Source organism: Typopeltis vanoorti, chromosome 11 (genome assembly GCF_054136105.1).
Source record: "Typopeltis vanoorti isolate ZY-2024b chromosome 11, IOZ_Tvanoo_1.0, whole genome shotgun sequence".
NCBI classification, from domain to species: domain Eukaryota; kingdom Metazoa; phylum Arthropoda; class Arachnida; order Uropygi; family Thelyphonidae; genus Typopeltis; species Typopeltis vanoorti.
In genome coordinates, this window is record NC_143559.1 from 79,415,142 (window position 1) to 79,431,619 (window position 16,478).

At 36.7% G+C, this 16,478-nt stretch overlaps 1 protein-coding gene across 2 annotated transcripts in view; it reads left to right on the top strand.

Moving 5' to 3' along the window:
* tctn (tectonic) overlaps window positions 1-16,478 on the top strand; it is a 367,511-nt gene that overhangs the window by 15,733 nt on the left and 335,300 nt on the right. For both annotated transcript variants that reach the window (XM_090400596.1, XM_090400595.1), the window contains exon 2: window positions 5,888-6,009. The gene's annotated coding sequence lies outside the window, so the exon portion shown is untranslated. The remainder of the gene's footprint in view (window positions 1-5,887; window positions 6,010-16,478) is intronic.

Here is a 16,478-nt window from a genome sequence, read left to right on the forward strand (position 1 = left end):
TTGTTAATTCTTGACCACAAAGATTAATGAAAATTAACTATTATTTAGATATTGGTCAAGTGTAGGTGAATAACTAATTTAATTACCAACTAGTTTCGCCAGCTTGTGCTGTCGGCTTCATCAGGGTACAATTAGGAAAGTAAAGAAACAAAAATTACAAGCTAAGCGTTAACTGACAATTCTATTTCAATAACAAAATAGCACTACTATTTTGTTATTTAAATAGAATTGTCAGTTAACGTTCAGCTTGTAATTTTATTCGTTTCTTTGCTTTCCTGATTGTACCCTGATGAAGACGACAGCACAAGTCGGCGAAACTAGTTGGTAATTAAATTAGTTATCACCAACACTTGACCAATATCTAAATAATAGGTTTACACCTTTTTATGTATAATAGAAAAAATAAATCATTAATTTTTTATTATTATTATTACCCCAAGACCTCATGGAGTCAAAGACTCATCTGGAAGGTCCAGATGAGTCTTTGACTAACTCCTCATTCCATGCTACACCCACAAGCTGTATCCTGAGCTCTTAATCACCCCCCCCCCCCCTTGTAGTTCCACATATACCCTTTTCTCACAGAGGTCCTCACACTGCTGGCAACCATTATAATCTTTGTAATTTTAGTGTTATTTATTTTTACTATAATTCTACCACAGAAGGTTGTAAACCTGTAACACAGTTGTATCATTGATGGGTTAATGGCTAGATATTCAGATGAATATCCAGAGCTTGAAATCCACCACCAGTCCTTGAAATCCAGGACTGGTGGTGGGAGAACTAGGGGACACCTATGGAAGCTGGGCAAGAGTGTGGTTAGCAGGGGTGTTAGAACTGGGTTCTTTACTTTTAGAGTGGTAAATGAGTGGAATAAGCTGCCAGAGTCTGTTATGGGTGCTATGACGGTGAACGAGTTCAAGGCAAGGTATGATAGATACTGTGAGAATGTAATCGCATAGTTATGTGGACATGATGTTTAGGGCCTCCCTCGATGAGTCTAAGGACTCCTGGAGTTGCCCGAAATAATAATAATAATAATAATAATAACATATCTGGATCCTTAGGCATTGTCCATTTAGCCAAATTAGTTCAAGTTATGTGGATTGAAAGAACACATGATGTTCACCTGGTTTACTTTTGGCTGAATATTAGCACAGAGGACTATCTAAAAGATATTGTTACTGTATACTATATTTTTTACTATTACTGCTGGGCTGATTGGCCAGATAGTTAGCATTTCTGCTCTCCAAGGTATACCATCATAGGTAAGAATGTTTTTGCTTGTCTTTAGGTGAGAGATGAATTTCATTGCGTAGCGTGAGACTGCTGTCCTGTTTTTTGCAGACTTTATCCTAACTTCACGCTGAAAACAGTGCTACATACCATGGTTCTACATACCATGTGGGACCAGAAAAGGCCTGAGCCTCTAACAGTATCCTATTCTTTCCAATTCTAACCTAAGGGATTCGAGAAATCATTCTTTAGCAAGTCTTCCATGCTGCTAATGTGCCCTGCAAGATATGTAAAGAGAGTATCTTGGAATCAACTTGAGAGAATTCAAAGCTTTGTAAGTCCATATGACTTTTCTGACACCATACACCTTTAAAGGATACAATTGCAGAGATAAATTTTGGTATAATGTGGTGTTCTTCCTGAAGTAGCCAGATCAAGTCTTGGATTTTCAGCATAGTAGGCAGCTTTCTTATGTTGATGGGTAGTGAGTGGTTACCTAGCATGCACAACTTGTGCATCGATAATAACTAATTCATCTCCTCTCTTTGCTACAAGGTCAGACTTGCTTCCTAAACCCAATGTTAGTCATATAATGGGATTCTACTGTTGTTATCCAACCTGAAGTGGCTTGAAAAAAGTTTCATGTTTGGTGTTTTACAGCATGGTTTCTGAATTATGAAAAAAAAATTAAAAACAAAGATATAAAATCAGTTATAAAATTTTATTATTAATAAAAATAGAAATAAAAATCCTAGTCTATTGGGTAGACTTGAGACCAGGGATGGCTCGTGCATAGGCACTGCGGAACTGCAGCATCCCCAATTTTTCTCGATATTTAAATATATATATTAATTTATTTATATTTGCTTGTAATATTTAATTTTATCATCAACAATCCTATACAATTCTCTTATTTTGTATAAAAAATAATAAAAATCCATCTTGTAGCACTTAGGAGGGCAAAAGACACTAGCAGCACCGTGTCATATTACCACAGTGTCATATTGCTACGTGCGCAAGCATGTGCATGTCATAGTGAGATGCGAGCTATTAGCGTAATGCGGCACTGTCCGTCGTGCAGTTCCACTGTTGCTTATATGCAGTTTGCGCTATAGTAGAGTGCTTGCAGTGCTTATCTTGTTTACTCCGTCTCTTTAAATATTTGGACATTGCAATTAAAGACATAACATTTGTTATAGTTTTTATTTTAGAACATTATTTTGGTTATGATAATGGATTTTATTTTTAAGTAATTTTGAATTACACTAAACTGTATAATTTTACCGATAATAAATAATAAACAGTATTTTTTCATGAAACAAAACAAGAAGAATATATTTTATTTTTAAGTAATTTTGAATTATACCAAACTATATAATTTTATCGATAATAAACAATATTGTTTCATGTTTAATTTTTTAAAAAAATTTTTACCATAGTCTTGATGTTTTATCCAAACACGTATACACTGTACTTACAGTGTGTATGTATATTTGGAAAGTTGCAGCATCCTCCACAATTTCAAGCCACGAGCCGCCACTGCTTGAGACATTATCCAGTAGTAATGTGCTATAGCATTACAACCTTTTGTGCATTGGGAGTTACATAAAATGTGTGTGTGAGAGAGAGAAAGAAAAAAAATTCTGCATCTAAGAACCTTATAATAAGTGTTTTATTTCTCAGGGTTGCAAAATCCACAAGACAAGTATGGGATCTTTAGTCAACTCTGCCAACAAATTGATATATGTGAGAATCACATATATCAATTTGTTTGCAGAGTTGATGTGTGTGTGTGTGTGTGTGTGTGTGGAAACACTGAAGAGCCGATTGGTTGGCTGCATGGTTAGCATATCCACCCTTCAACCAGCATGCTGAATCTTCAAATTCAGACATTCAGCCTGTTGTGAGATCACTCTTTGTTTATTGGAGGCCTGCAGCAGCTTGCAAAAAAAATCCATCTTTTATCTCTGGAGCAGGGCTTCCATATTATGTAAAAAATAAATAGAGATAAAGTTATTTCTATTTTTATTAATAATAATAAAAAAAAAACCTTCGTAACCCACCGGTGGTAGTAATGTACTGTAGGTTTACAATCATGTGTGAGTTTGAATCACATATGAGTTTGAGAAGAATATATATATACATATATTCTTCTAATATATTTATTCCTTTTATATATGCAGTCTCTAATAGGTGTGAATAATAAAGAAAGTTATGCCATTTTTTATAACCAGAATAAACTGTTCCTGCTTTTAAAATTGGCATAACAAGAATAGTTTATTGTGCATTAAAAAATGCATCCTAGCATCAATATTGAACTGCCTTATGGTCTGCTTTCCACCTTTATAACTGGGTTGTGAGTTATCTCTCAGGTCATTCACTACTTGTCATAGTGAACGGCTTCCTTTCTTCAGTTTACTCATGCAATGCTGGCGTGTTCCTGAAGTCTATAGGTTTGATTCTGCTCTTCCTTCTGTATATATATTTTCTCTCATCAATGTCAAATCCTCTCCATAGTTTTGTTGATGAGTATTCCATTCCAGTTTCATTTGACAAACTTCAGTGCACAAACATTCAAAATTTTAAATTCTGCCATAACTAATAGAGTAATCATTTATTTTCTTACCATTCTCCACTAAAGTGAGGACAGCCACATCTGTTTCAATGCTATCAAAACAGATTTCTGTGTTTTTTTTGCAAGAAAGATCTCGCTTCATTTCACTGCTTAATTTTGATAATATTCAGAGTCAAGCAAGACCAGATTTCTCTATTTTGGGTTGACATCTTTAGTTTCCTGCTCAAACATATCTTATCTATTGCCTTAGTCTCCAAAATGTTTAGTGCCCTCTTCTGCTCCAGACTGCCTCTCACTTTAACAGTTGCTAACTCTAAACATATCCCACATTCATTCATCCTTAGAATGCTATTTCACCTTTTGAGTGTTGCACCAATAGCAACCTAAAATTCTCAACTCTATCCAGAAGAGGGAATCCTATTAATTGATGACCTCTCTCTCTCTTGCATTTGCTTGTGCATATCACATTTGCATGTACACACATGCATGCTTGCTCGCACACACACACACACACACAGTCTTATACCAATCATTCTCATAGATGTGTTGTTTCTGCCTACAAGGTGTCACATTATTACTTCTAATAATAATCCGTGGAGTGGAGAGTTGCAAAGAAGAGTTACAAAGATGATGTCAGGATTATGGAATATACATTACAAGGATAGATTGAGAGCATGCGGACTGCAGACATTAGTAGACAGAAGAAAGATGATATAATCGAGGTCTATAAACTTTTGAAGTGTTATAGGATATCAGTTGATAAAATTTTTCATTGTGTGGAAGGTTTAGAGAGAGGACAAGGGACATCTGTGGAAGTTAAATTTGTGTGCAGTTAAAAAAGAGAAAGGGGTAAGAGCTAGATTTTTCTTTCATAGAACCATGAGTGAGTGAAATAGTTTGTCTGCTGTAGTAATGAGTACATCTAGTGTGAATAAGTTTAAGAGAAAGTGTGACAGCTGGTGTGGGTGATGTATGGCCTCCCTTAATGAGTCTTTGACTCCGTGCATGTCTAATAATAGCAGTTTTTGTGGGTACACTGCTAAACTGGCTTCTTCTAAGCCTGCATATACATGAGTAGCTACTAGTTAATGTCTCTTTGCAGCCCATCTTTAAACTGGCTGTACCATCTTATCCTCCCATCATGCTTTATATTATCCTGTGGAACAGCCTCTCCCATACAGTGATCCTGAAGCCCAGTTGATGATGGTGATGATGATTTATAGTTTTAATGGTGCAAGGACAGCAAAGGTTATACTGCACCACATTAAAGGTTATAGCAGTACTCATGTTAAGACAATCACAAACATCCATGCTTGCAGCGGAATTTGAATCAGCAATTTGTCGGTTAGAGATCAGGTACACTAACCACTCAGCCAGCTATGAAGAACATCCAGTTGTCCAAGAAAACATCACTAAGGGGTCATCCATGGAAATTATGTAAGAGTGTGGTTAACAAGGGTGTTAAGTACTAGATTTTTTGCTTGGGGTGTGGTGAATGGGTTTCCAGAGGGAGGCAATTGTGAGTGCCTTGTCAATGAATGAGTTTAAAGAGAGGTATGATAGGTATTATGTGAATATGGGTAGTTGGTGAATACGTATCTCCCGTGATGTGTCTTCTGATTCCATGGAGATACTCATATAATAATAATGTATTATTCCATTGCTGATTTTTTTATTATTACATTCTCTCTCTCTAGCTAGATAGATATCCTGTTTTCCACCTCTGAACTTTTGGAAATTTCTTACTCTTTTAACAGCCTTTGATGTTTTTTTGCTTAATTTTAATGTCTTCATCTCTTTTTTAAGGCATGCACATACAACTATTTTCTCTAAGTCAGAAGTTAAACTTTTAAATGCATTTGTATTCTACACCTTTCTCATATTCATTTATTATTATAATTTATATGTGAGTAGGAAGTTGAGAACTTGCTGATTATAATTTTTTGGAAATACAGGGATTGGCTGAAAGTTAGTGCTTGTGTGCGTTATAAAATCCTAAATTTTGCAGTTTTAGTTTAATATATTTGAAATTTCTTTTCTATGAAGCATTATTTTTTTGTTTTGTTGTTGTTGCAGGATTTGAACAGTGCTGCAGTGGATTATCCCTGGTTAAATCAGAAAAGGAAAATCTTGTTGGAGTTCATCAAAAACTATTCCTTATGTATGGTGCAGAAACTACTTATCAGTAATGTCAGAAGGTAGGTTAGCAAAACTAAAATGGCAGAATATGCATGAGACCGGCATATGGCTGCTGTGTAAGCTTTGATGTTCCAAGTTTTTTTGTGAATTCCATTGACAAAATGTAACCTTTTTTGGCAATTTCAATTACAAGAGGGCAAGCTATTAAGAATTAGATAATCCAGGAATCCTGCTCTAAAGATCAAAAACACGATGTTTTGCAGCAGTACAGTAACGAGGGTATGAGGCGCCTGTGGCAAGTGTCTAACTTGCACCCCCAACCCAAAAATGACAAAAATTTTGAAAAATTTAAATGTGATGAGTTAAATTTTACTAAATGCAATATGTTAAATACTTACTATTAACCCCATCAAAATTAGTTGCAGTGTATTGCAGAATTTGTGTGTCTAAAGCGGTGTATTTCCGAAATTTAAAAATACAATATAAAATAGCGGACATTTATATCTATTCATTTATTTTTATTTTTTACGTTTTGCACCCCAAACCTAGTTGCTCCCGTGGCTAGCGCCTCTTTCGCCACGTCCTCATTACGGCACTGCTTTGCAGACTACTTCACCCTCCAGTAAGGTAGTGGTTTCACACCAGGTGCTGGACATTGTCTGCCACCTGAATATTTGCCCGACTATCCATGCTACACTGGGATTCAAACCTATAAACTGTTAGTTTGATATTGGAGTTGCTTTTCATTTGTCCATCCAGGCAGACAAGTCTAGTGTCTAAGAGATTAGGAAAAAGTTAAAATGCTATAAGATTTGTTGCAGATTGATACAAGAATATTTATGAGGAAAAAAGTTTAAGATTTGCTTAGATAGTTTAGAGGCCTACCACAGACTGCTTTCTCATTTTAACAAGGTGATATTCCTGGAAATGAGACTTAGATCTGTCAGCATGAGTCAGACTTCAAGTGCCACTCCCAAGAATGGAAATGGGAATCATTCTCTAAACAAGAAGAAAGAATGTCTTTCCAAGTGACAACTCTTAGTGGCAGTTTATTTTATTTTATTTATTTTTTTTTATTTGTTGAGATGGTGAAGAGGCATTTTGATAGATTTTTTTTTTAAATCCAGGAGGGATCACATTATTGTGATTCTCATTGAATTATTATGTGAGACTTTGAAAAAACTGAAAAAGAATTCTTGCAAAGAGCAATGCTTAACATGTAATCACCAAACATGACATCATGATAATTCCAGATCACATACTGCTCACTAGACACTTCATGAAATTTCCAAGTTTTGGTTGGACAATCATGCTACATTCCAGCCTGTAGTCCAGATTTAGCTAAGTCTGGAATACATGCTGGACAGAAGCGTTTAGTGTGAAGACTAAGGGATGATATGATTGAGATATTTAAGCTATTGAGAGGTATTTACTAGGGTGGCAATGGGAAGATTTTTCATATAGTAGAACAAGGAGCTATCCCTGGAAGTTGAAAAGGAAGTGGTTTAGGCCTGAATAACTTTTAGGAGTGATATGATAAACTTTGTATTATCTAAGATGGATCTCTCATAATAAGTCTTATGAATTCATGCAGGTACTGAATTATGCTACTAATAATTGACTCTCTAAAGAGTTATCCACAGAGTTACTTTAACACAGATGAGGAATTAAAGGAAGACATTGAAGATTGGCTCAAAACTCCACCAATGCCGGTCACAAGCCCGGATAAAAAAAGGAGGGGGGTTGGCAGCCAGCTGGAAAACTTTTGCCACATCAATAGAATGAAGAGTCATCTATCTATTATGAAGAAGGCTAGGGCATGCCCTGTAGGTGATGTGCGACAATGGTACCTGGTTGCCGTGAGAAATGTAGAAGGGTTCCTGTGGGATTCTGGATGACTACAGGTAAAGAAGCTAGTTCAAAAACTAAAATTAAAATGGCAACCTGGAATGTTGGAACCTTAACAGGAAAGAGCTCAGAACTGGCAGATGCATTGAAGAGAAGAAGAATTAACATAGATTGTCTTCAAGAAACAAAGCAGGAGGGTGAAAAATCAAAAGAGATAGGAGAAGGATATAAGTTACTCTATACAGGCTGGACAATATGAAGAAATGGAGTTGGTATTGTTCTGGACAATGTTATGAAGGAGAAAGTAGTGGAAGTTCAAAGAAAAAATGACTGGTTGATGTTTGTAAAGATGGTGTTAGAGACAGAAGTCATAAATGTTGTAAGTGCCTATGCACCACAATCAGGATCAGATCAAGTAACAAAGTTGAAATTCTGGGAAAATCTGGATGAAGTATTGCAGAAAATACCAGAGACTGAACTCCTGTTTGTGGGTGGCAATCTAAATGGACATGTGGGGAGGATTAATGAAGGCTTTGAAAGCATCCACAGTGGTTTTGGTTACGGAGGGGAAATTGAAGATGGGTAAATGTTTCTGGAAATGGTAATGACCTATGATTTGTCAATTGTTAATACCTTTTCCCAAAATAGAGAGGAACATCAGATAATGTTCAAGAGTGGAAACAATAGATCACAGATTGACTTCTTCTTAGCTAGAACAGAAGCATTAAAGGATTATAATAATATAGCCAGCCTGGTTGGCCGAGTGGTTAGCGTATCCACTCTCCAGCCAAAAGGCTGCTGGTTCAAATCCCACTGTGGGTACAGATGATTTTGATTGTCTGTGGAAATGCCAGTGGTGGTGGACAGTAGATGGCGTTGGTGTAGTTGATGATGGTAGTTGCGATTTGTTGTAGTTGGTGGATTGAGTGGTGGAGACAGAGAGTTGTAGAGAGGTACCCTACTTCAACGAGTCCTTTGGACTCCCTGGGGGGGTAATAATAATAATAATACAAATTGCAAAGTCATACCTGGAGCATGTCTTGCAGCCCAGCATAGGTTGTTTGTGATGGATATAGTGCTTAAAAGCTAAAATAATAGTATAAAACCATTAACAAGGACAGAAATAAAATGGTAGAAATTAAAGTGGGCAAAAGAAACTGAGAAATTGTTAATAAATGTAAGGTGGAACTGGGGTATGGAAATTAATGAAATGTGGGTTGGGTGCAGATGGTCAAGGATATTACAGTATGTGTAAAAAAGGTTGTTGGAGAAACAAAGGGAAAAGGATTACATCAAAGAGAAATGTGGTGGTGGAGTAAGGCTGTTCAAGAGGCAGTTAAAGAGAAAAGATTTACTTTCAAGCAATGGCAGAGAAGTGAAAATGAGATAGATTTTGAAATATATAAAATGGTTAAGAAGGAATCTAAAAAGCCGTGAGTGAAGCAAAGTTTAACAAGTTTCATGAATTATATAATAGACTAGAAACCTGAGAATGAGAGGATATATATATATATATATATATATACTGGCAAAAGCAAGAGAAAGAAAGAGGGACATCCAGCATGTTAAATGCATCAAAGATGAAAACCAGAAAACCCTTACAAGGGAGGAGGATATAAAGAGTAGGTGGGAAAGGTATTTTAAGTGATTGTTGAATGAGGAGTTTTCAAGAGAACAAGTGGAACAGGGAAAACCTAATATGGGAGTAATTAACAAAGTATTAGCACTTGAAGTAGAGGCAGCCTTAAAGAAAATGAAACCTCATAAGTCTGTGGGACCAGATGGAGTCCCAGCAGAAGTTTGAAAGATAATGGAAAAGACAGGAATTGATTGGTTGGTTGAACTTTTTAATAGAATATTAAAAGAAAGAAAGATGAGACAAAGCTACTTGATACCAATTTATAAAAATCAAGGAGATATACAAGATTGTACAAACTACAGAGTTATCAAGCTCATGAGTCACACAATGAAGGTTTGGGAGAAAGTCATAGAGAAAAGAATTAGGATGGAAACTTCAATATCAAAAAATCAGTTTGGCTTTCTCCCTGGAAGGTCAACAACAGAACCATTTTTTTGCATACAATAACTAATGGAGAAGTATAGAGAAAGACGAAAAGACTTGCACATGATATTCATAGATCTTGAGAAACCATATAATAGAGTTCCAAGAGAAGTGCTCTGGAGAACTCTCCAACGAAAATCAGTCCCATTTAACTATATCTGCATCATTGAAGATATGTACAATGAGGCGGTAACATCTGTAAGAAGTTCCTGTGTTGACACTGAATATTTCCCAGTGAGAGTTGGGCTACACCAGGGCTCTGCCCTTAGTCCATATTTGTTTTCATTGATATTAGGTGATTTTACTGAGTGTGGGGAAAGGTGCCATAGTATGTGATGTTTGCAGATGTAGTTTTGATAGCATTCAAGAGAGAGAGAGAGAGAAGGGGGGGGTAATTCGAGATTGGAAGAGTAGAAAGCCTTGGAATGTAACAGATTAAGATTGAGTAGGACAAAAACAGAATATATATAGAGTGCTGTTTTAGTGGAGAAAGAAATGATGAAGAGAATACCTCATTAATGATCGAAAACTATATTTTAGAGGAGAAAGAAAAGTTTAGGTATTTAGGCTCAGTGTCACAGAGAGAGAGAGATGGTGAGATTGATGAAGAGGTGACTGATAGAATTAGTGCCGGGTGGTTAAAGTGGAGACAAGCCAGCACTGTTTTGTGTAAGACAATCGTATCCCAATTCATCTAAAGGGGAAGTTCTATAAGTCAATTGTGAGGCCTGCCATGTTGTATGGATCAGAATGTTGGGCTATAAAGAAAATACATTAGCAAAGGATGAATGTGGTGGAGATGAGAATGTTAAGGTGGATGTGTGAAATAATGAGAAAGGATAAAATTAGAAATGAATTTATCAGAGGTAATTTGGGAGTGGTACCAGTAATTGACAAAATTTAGGGAAAGCAGGTTAAGATGGTTTGGACATGTTGAACAGGCTCAGCAGCTAAAAGTGTAAATAGGACTATGAATCTGAATGTGGATGGGAAGAGGTAGACCAAGTAAGACATGGAGAGAAGTGGTGAGAAGAGGCATGCAAGATTGTGGAGCAACTGAAGAAATGGCACAAGATAGGAAAGTATGGAAAAAGAGGACTCGCAAGGCTGATCTCTAATAGGGTTTCCCGAAGCAGGTTGTGCGAAGCTCTAAGGCCCCACACTGAAATTCTAGGCCTCTGTGAATCTTGTTTACAAACATTCACTTATTTATTTATTTTTTTTTAAATTAGTGAATCGAATGCGATATTTGTTTATTTTATAGCTTTTTTTTTTTTGAGTTAGCAGACACCTTAACACGGGTAGTTGCCATTTGCCTCTATCAAGCATGATATGTAAAATTTTATAGCAAGAGCTTGGCCAGAGATTTTAGGGGCAGAGTTTATGGTTTTTGATTTTCTCATTCACTTTACCGTACTTTGTATTCATTCTACTATGTTGCCAGTGCCATCGATAGAAACCTTGAGTAATCATTTGCAAAAAATTCCAATTTATCTAGGAGGTATTCAGGAAAAAGTTTTATGAAGATTCTAATCATTAGGAGCATGTTGTAATTCTGTTATATCTGTTGATGAATGTTACACGAACTTTAAAATATGGAGCACTAAATTGCAAAATGGTAAGTGTTTATTGATTTCTTCCTTTTTTCATGTTAATTTTAAAGATTGAGTTGTGAGGGCTCCACAAAAAAGTTTTGCTTGTTTTACGGCTTCACTTTAGCAAGAAGTTTGGGAAACCTGGGATAAAGCACAAGAAGAAGAAGAAGAATCGAAGATTGGTTCAAAAATCATTATTATAAATTTTTTTAAAATGATCATTATGCCTGTGCTAAAGGGAAAAATAAATCTGGAATCAAGGTGCATCTTAAGTATTTCTGATTTTATTATTAAAAACAGTTATTTTTCAGCCCACCTTTTTGTACATAAGAAGGGAATAACCAGAGACAGACATTTTACCATCTGAGATGAATATGACCTTTGGTAACAATGTATAATAAAAGGCATTACTATTGAGGAATATTGATGTTTTTTTACAAGTGGCAGCACGAGGCACGTGTTTGTTTCACCATTATGCCATCTCTTTGGAAGAAACTTTTCCAGAGTACTACAGTAGAGGAAGAAAATTATCTTCTGTGAGTAAACTGTAAAGAGGTAATGACTATCCACTATACATACTTTGACAAATTTAGAGTTAACAGAGTAGTTGAGTACTACAGAGTACTTTGTGATTTTTTATTTAGCATATGGGTGAAAATACAAGTAATTGTTCCAGCCAGTGCTGAAACATTTCCCCCAAATCAATTCTATAAAGCCCTTTTAACCATGCTACCGGCCAGGACGTATATATATATATATATGGCCAAGTTACTATGGATGCGAAGTGCATATTAAAATTGTAATACCATTCATATTACATTGAAATATATGATGGATACGAAGCGTATGAGGATGCGTATTTGATCCATGATGCCCGATAAACTGGTTAAGCAACTTAAATGTTGCTATCATATTCCCTCTTTTTCTCCTATCAACCAACTTCTCCAATCCACACTCCCTCAACCTATCTTCATAGGGAACATTCCACAGACCACTTGACATCTTGGTCACTCGCCTCTGAATCCTCTCCACTGCTTCCTGATCCAAAAGAAACCCAGGGGACTAGACTTGAGCACAGTAATCCAGATGTGGGTTTCTCAAGGCTTTATAAAGAGGTATGACAACTTCCATATCTCTACTTGTTAATGCATTCTTCAGTAGCAAGTAATATTATGGACTACCTTAGCAATTTGTTCTCTAAACTTTAATTTTCTTCTACTACCAACCCTAAATCTCTAGCTTCATCTATTTCCTGGAGTACAGTGCTATCAATGTGATACACAGCTTGTAATCTGTTTATCCCAAAATGCATAACTTTACATTTCTCCAGATTAAACTGACACCCATTATCTTTTGTCTATACCAGTGTTTCTCAAAGTGTGGTACGTGTACCCCCAGGGGGTACGCGACACTTTTCGGCTATGCATCATTAACGCATGGAATCATTATTAAGAAAAAAAGAATTATTTTAAACGTAAATATTTCTCAGTAAATTATATATTATGTATGAATTCTCCTACTCAAATTGCGAGTTACTATTGCCATGACATTCACGTCCTGGCGATAGTAACTCACTCCCTGCGGTAGACAACATGCCCTCCCCAACAGCGTCACTATAGTGAATACGCAATAAAAACAAGTAGTTTTATTGTATCACTGAATAAGGTACAGAAACATTTGCTGTCTGTGTAATATATTTCTCAACAAATAGTGTAATTAGCAACTGGGATAAAAAGGCACTAACTAACGAATCACATTACCTCTCCAACAGAAACTGCTGTATAGACTCAAGCAAACCATATGTTGCCAGTGTGACATACGATTTTGCTTGACACCACTCTGTCATAAACGTGTTAAAACTAAGAAATATATAGTGAATGTGTTTCAGATATTATGGAATTCAGTTGAAGAGAATTAGCATTTCAATTCAACTGTTGGCCTGCCTTTGTCTTTGGCTTGCGCGATTTTTTGTTAATCCTGCACCAATCATATGCACTTCTTCATAGCTGCTCTATCTCTACTGGCCTACCATTGCTGTCTGTTTCGCGCTCTGCTTTTACTTCTCATTAGTCATTTGTGAAGGATTGTTCATTACCTATCTCAAGTCTTGTAAATTACTGGTAATTTTTGCTTAAAATAATGGAAAGAAGATGAAGCTATTTGGTAGATGACTTTGACGATGCACACAAGGAAACTGTTCTCGATGCCAAAAGTAGCGATAGCGAATGGGAGCTTCTTGGTTAAGTCACACCGTTTTCAGTTTTTTTCTCCAAACTTTAGTTTTCGAAAATCCCCGCATATATATCTCGCACCATGATTTTTTTAGCTTTAATTATGGGAAAAAAAGTGCGAGTTATGTTCGAGTAAATATGGTAATTTTTTAGCTTTCAAATTCTTAAGTATGGATCATTGGTTAAAGACTGGATTTATAAAATGCACAAAAGAGAGCAATATAGGAAATACAAGTAGCTCTAAGCAACAAGAAAACATTGATATTGTATCTGGATCAAATGAAATCGATAAGAGTGTGTCATCTGACATCTCTAGAGAACCAACTAGGAAGAAGATGAAAAATCTTCTTAAGTATGATATGAATTACCTGAAATGTAGATTTTTATGGACGGGAAATGAAGAGGAACCTATTCCAAATTTTTTTCTATTAAAAATAAATCATATTTTTTGTTTACATGAACATATAATCCAGATACAATATCAATGTTTTCTTTTGCTTAAAGCTACTTGTATTAACAGTATAGAGTATTAACTATTACTCTATGTAATTTTACATCATCAACAAAGAACTGCATATTTCCTTTCAGGTTATTTCCTATATCATTTATGTACAAATTAAACAGCAATGGTCCCAGCACTGAACCTTGTGACACTCCTCTGGTCACCTGCTTCCACCTGGATTGTGCTCCTCCATATAATACTTTTTGATATCTGTCCAGTAGTCACCCTCTTATCCACATAACCAGTATCATATCTATCCCCATTTGTTCTAATTTGCATAACAGAGTTCCATGTGGTATTCTGTCAAATGCCTTTGCAAAATCAAGCAGAATTATCGTGTAGCCATTTCCCCTATTTGTCTCTGCTGTCACTATTATAAAAAGTTAGTAAATTACTAAGGCATGATGGACCCTTCACAAAGCCATGTTGCCCCTCATACAGTATTATATTTTTATCTATCCATTCTTGAATTCTCTTTTCAATCAATTTTTCCAGTACTTTTACCATCATGCCTGAGATACTGATTGGTTCTATAATTGGCTACTGGAGTCTTAGAAATCTCCCTTATTCAAGGGAATTATTTTGCCCTCTTTCCACTCTCTTGGAACATACCAGAGCTGAGACTTAAAAAGCCTATTCAGAGACATCGCTAGTTCCCTTGCACATCCATTATTACTATTATTATTACTATTATTACGGGCAACTCCAGGGAGTCATTAGACTCATCGAGGGAGGCCCCAAATCATATTCATCACAACTATTTGACATTCATACAGTATCTATCATACCTCGCCTTAAACTCATTCACTGTCACAGCATCCACCACAGACTCAGGGAGCGCATTCCACTCATTCACTACTCTAAAAGTAAAGAACCCAGCTCTAACACCTTTACTAACCACACTTTTGCCCAGTTTCCATGGATGTCCCCTAGTCCTCCCACAACCAGCCCTGTTCTCAAAAATATCTTCTGAATTAATTTTATAGAAACCCTTCAGTAATTTGAATGTCTCAATCATATCTCCCCTCCTCCGCCTATCAACCAATTTTTGCAACCCACAAATCCTCAACCTGTTCTCATACGGTTCATTCCACAGACCTGCTATCATCTTGGTCACTCGCCTCTGGATCCTCTCCACCTCCTCCCCATCAAGAAGAAACCTAGGTGACCAAATCTGAGCACAGTAGTCTAGATGGGGTCTTATCAAGGCTCGATACAGAGGAACAATAACCTGCTTGTCTCTGCTTGTCAACGTATTCTTCAGCAACCAAGTGATTTGATGAGCTGTTTTGGTCACTTTTGCAATGTGTCCCCTAAATTTCAATTCCTTATCTACCAACACTCCTAAATCTCGTGCCTCATCAATTTCCTGGAGCACGGTTCCATCAATACAGTAAACTGCCGCCAATCTTTTCACCCCAAAATGCATAACCTTACATTTTGCCACATTAAACTGACATCCATTCTCCTTAGCCCAGACCTCCAATCTATCCAAATCATCCTGCAAAATTTTGACGTCATCTGCATTCACTATTGCCCTACCCAACTTCGCATCATCCGCAAACAAATGAACTGTTCCTCTCAGATCATTTCCTATATCATTTATGAACAAATTAAACAGCAGTGGTCCAAGAACAGATCCTTGTGGCACACCACTAGTCACAGGCCGTCTTGTGGACTCTACTCCCGAGTAAACCACTCTCTGATATCTCTCCGTCAACCACCCTCCTATCCATCTCACCAACCCTATGTCCATTCCCATTTGCTGCAATTTACTGATTAGAATTCCATGTGGAATCCTGTCAAAGGCCTTGGCAAGGTCCAGTAGAATCACCGTAAACCCATTACCCTTATCCAGTTCAGCCGTCACTGTGTTATAATACGTGAGCAAGTTACTGAGGCATGACCTACCCTTCACAAAACCATGCTGTCCCCGATACAGTATACCATTTTCTTCTATCCAATCTTGTATTTTCCTCTTGACTATTTTCTCTAAGACCTTGACAATGATTCCTGATATGCTAATCGGTCGGTAATTTACAACAGCAGTCTTGGAACCACCTTTATGCAGTGGAACTATTTTCCCCTCTTTCCACCCGCTCGGGACTAACCCAGACCCGAGACTCAAATTAAACAAAATGGTCAAGGGTACTGACAATTCTTTAGCTGCTTCTCGTACAACACGAGCTGGTATACCATCCAATCCCGCAGATGTATTGACATTGAGGTTATGCAATAGACTACTCACCTCCACTTCATTAACCACAATTCCCGTATAATTTACTGGTTT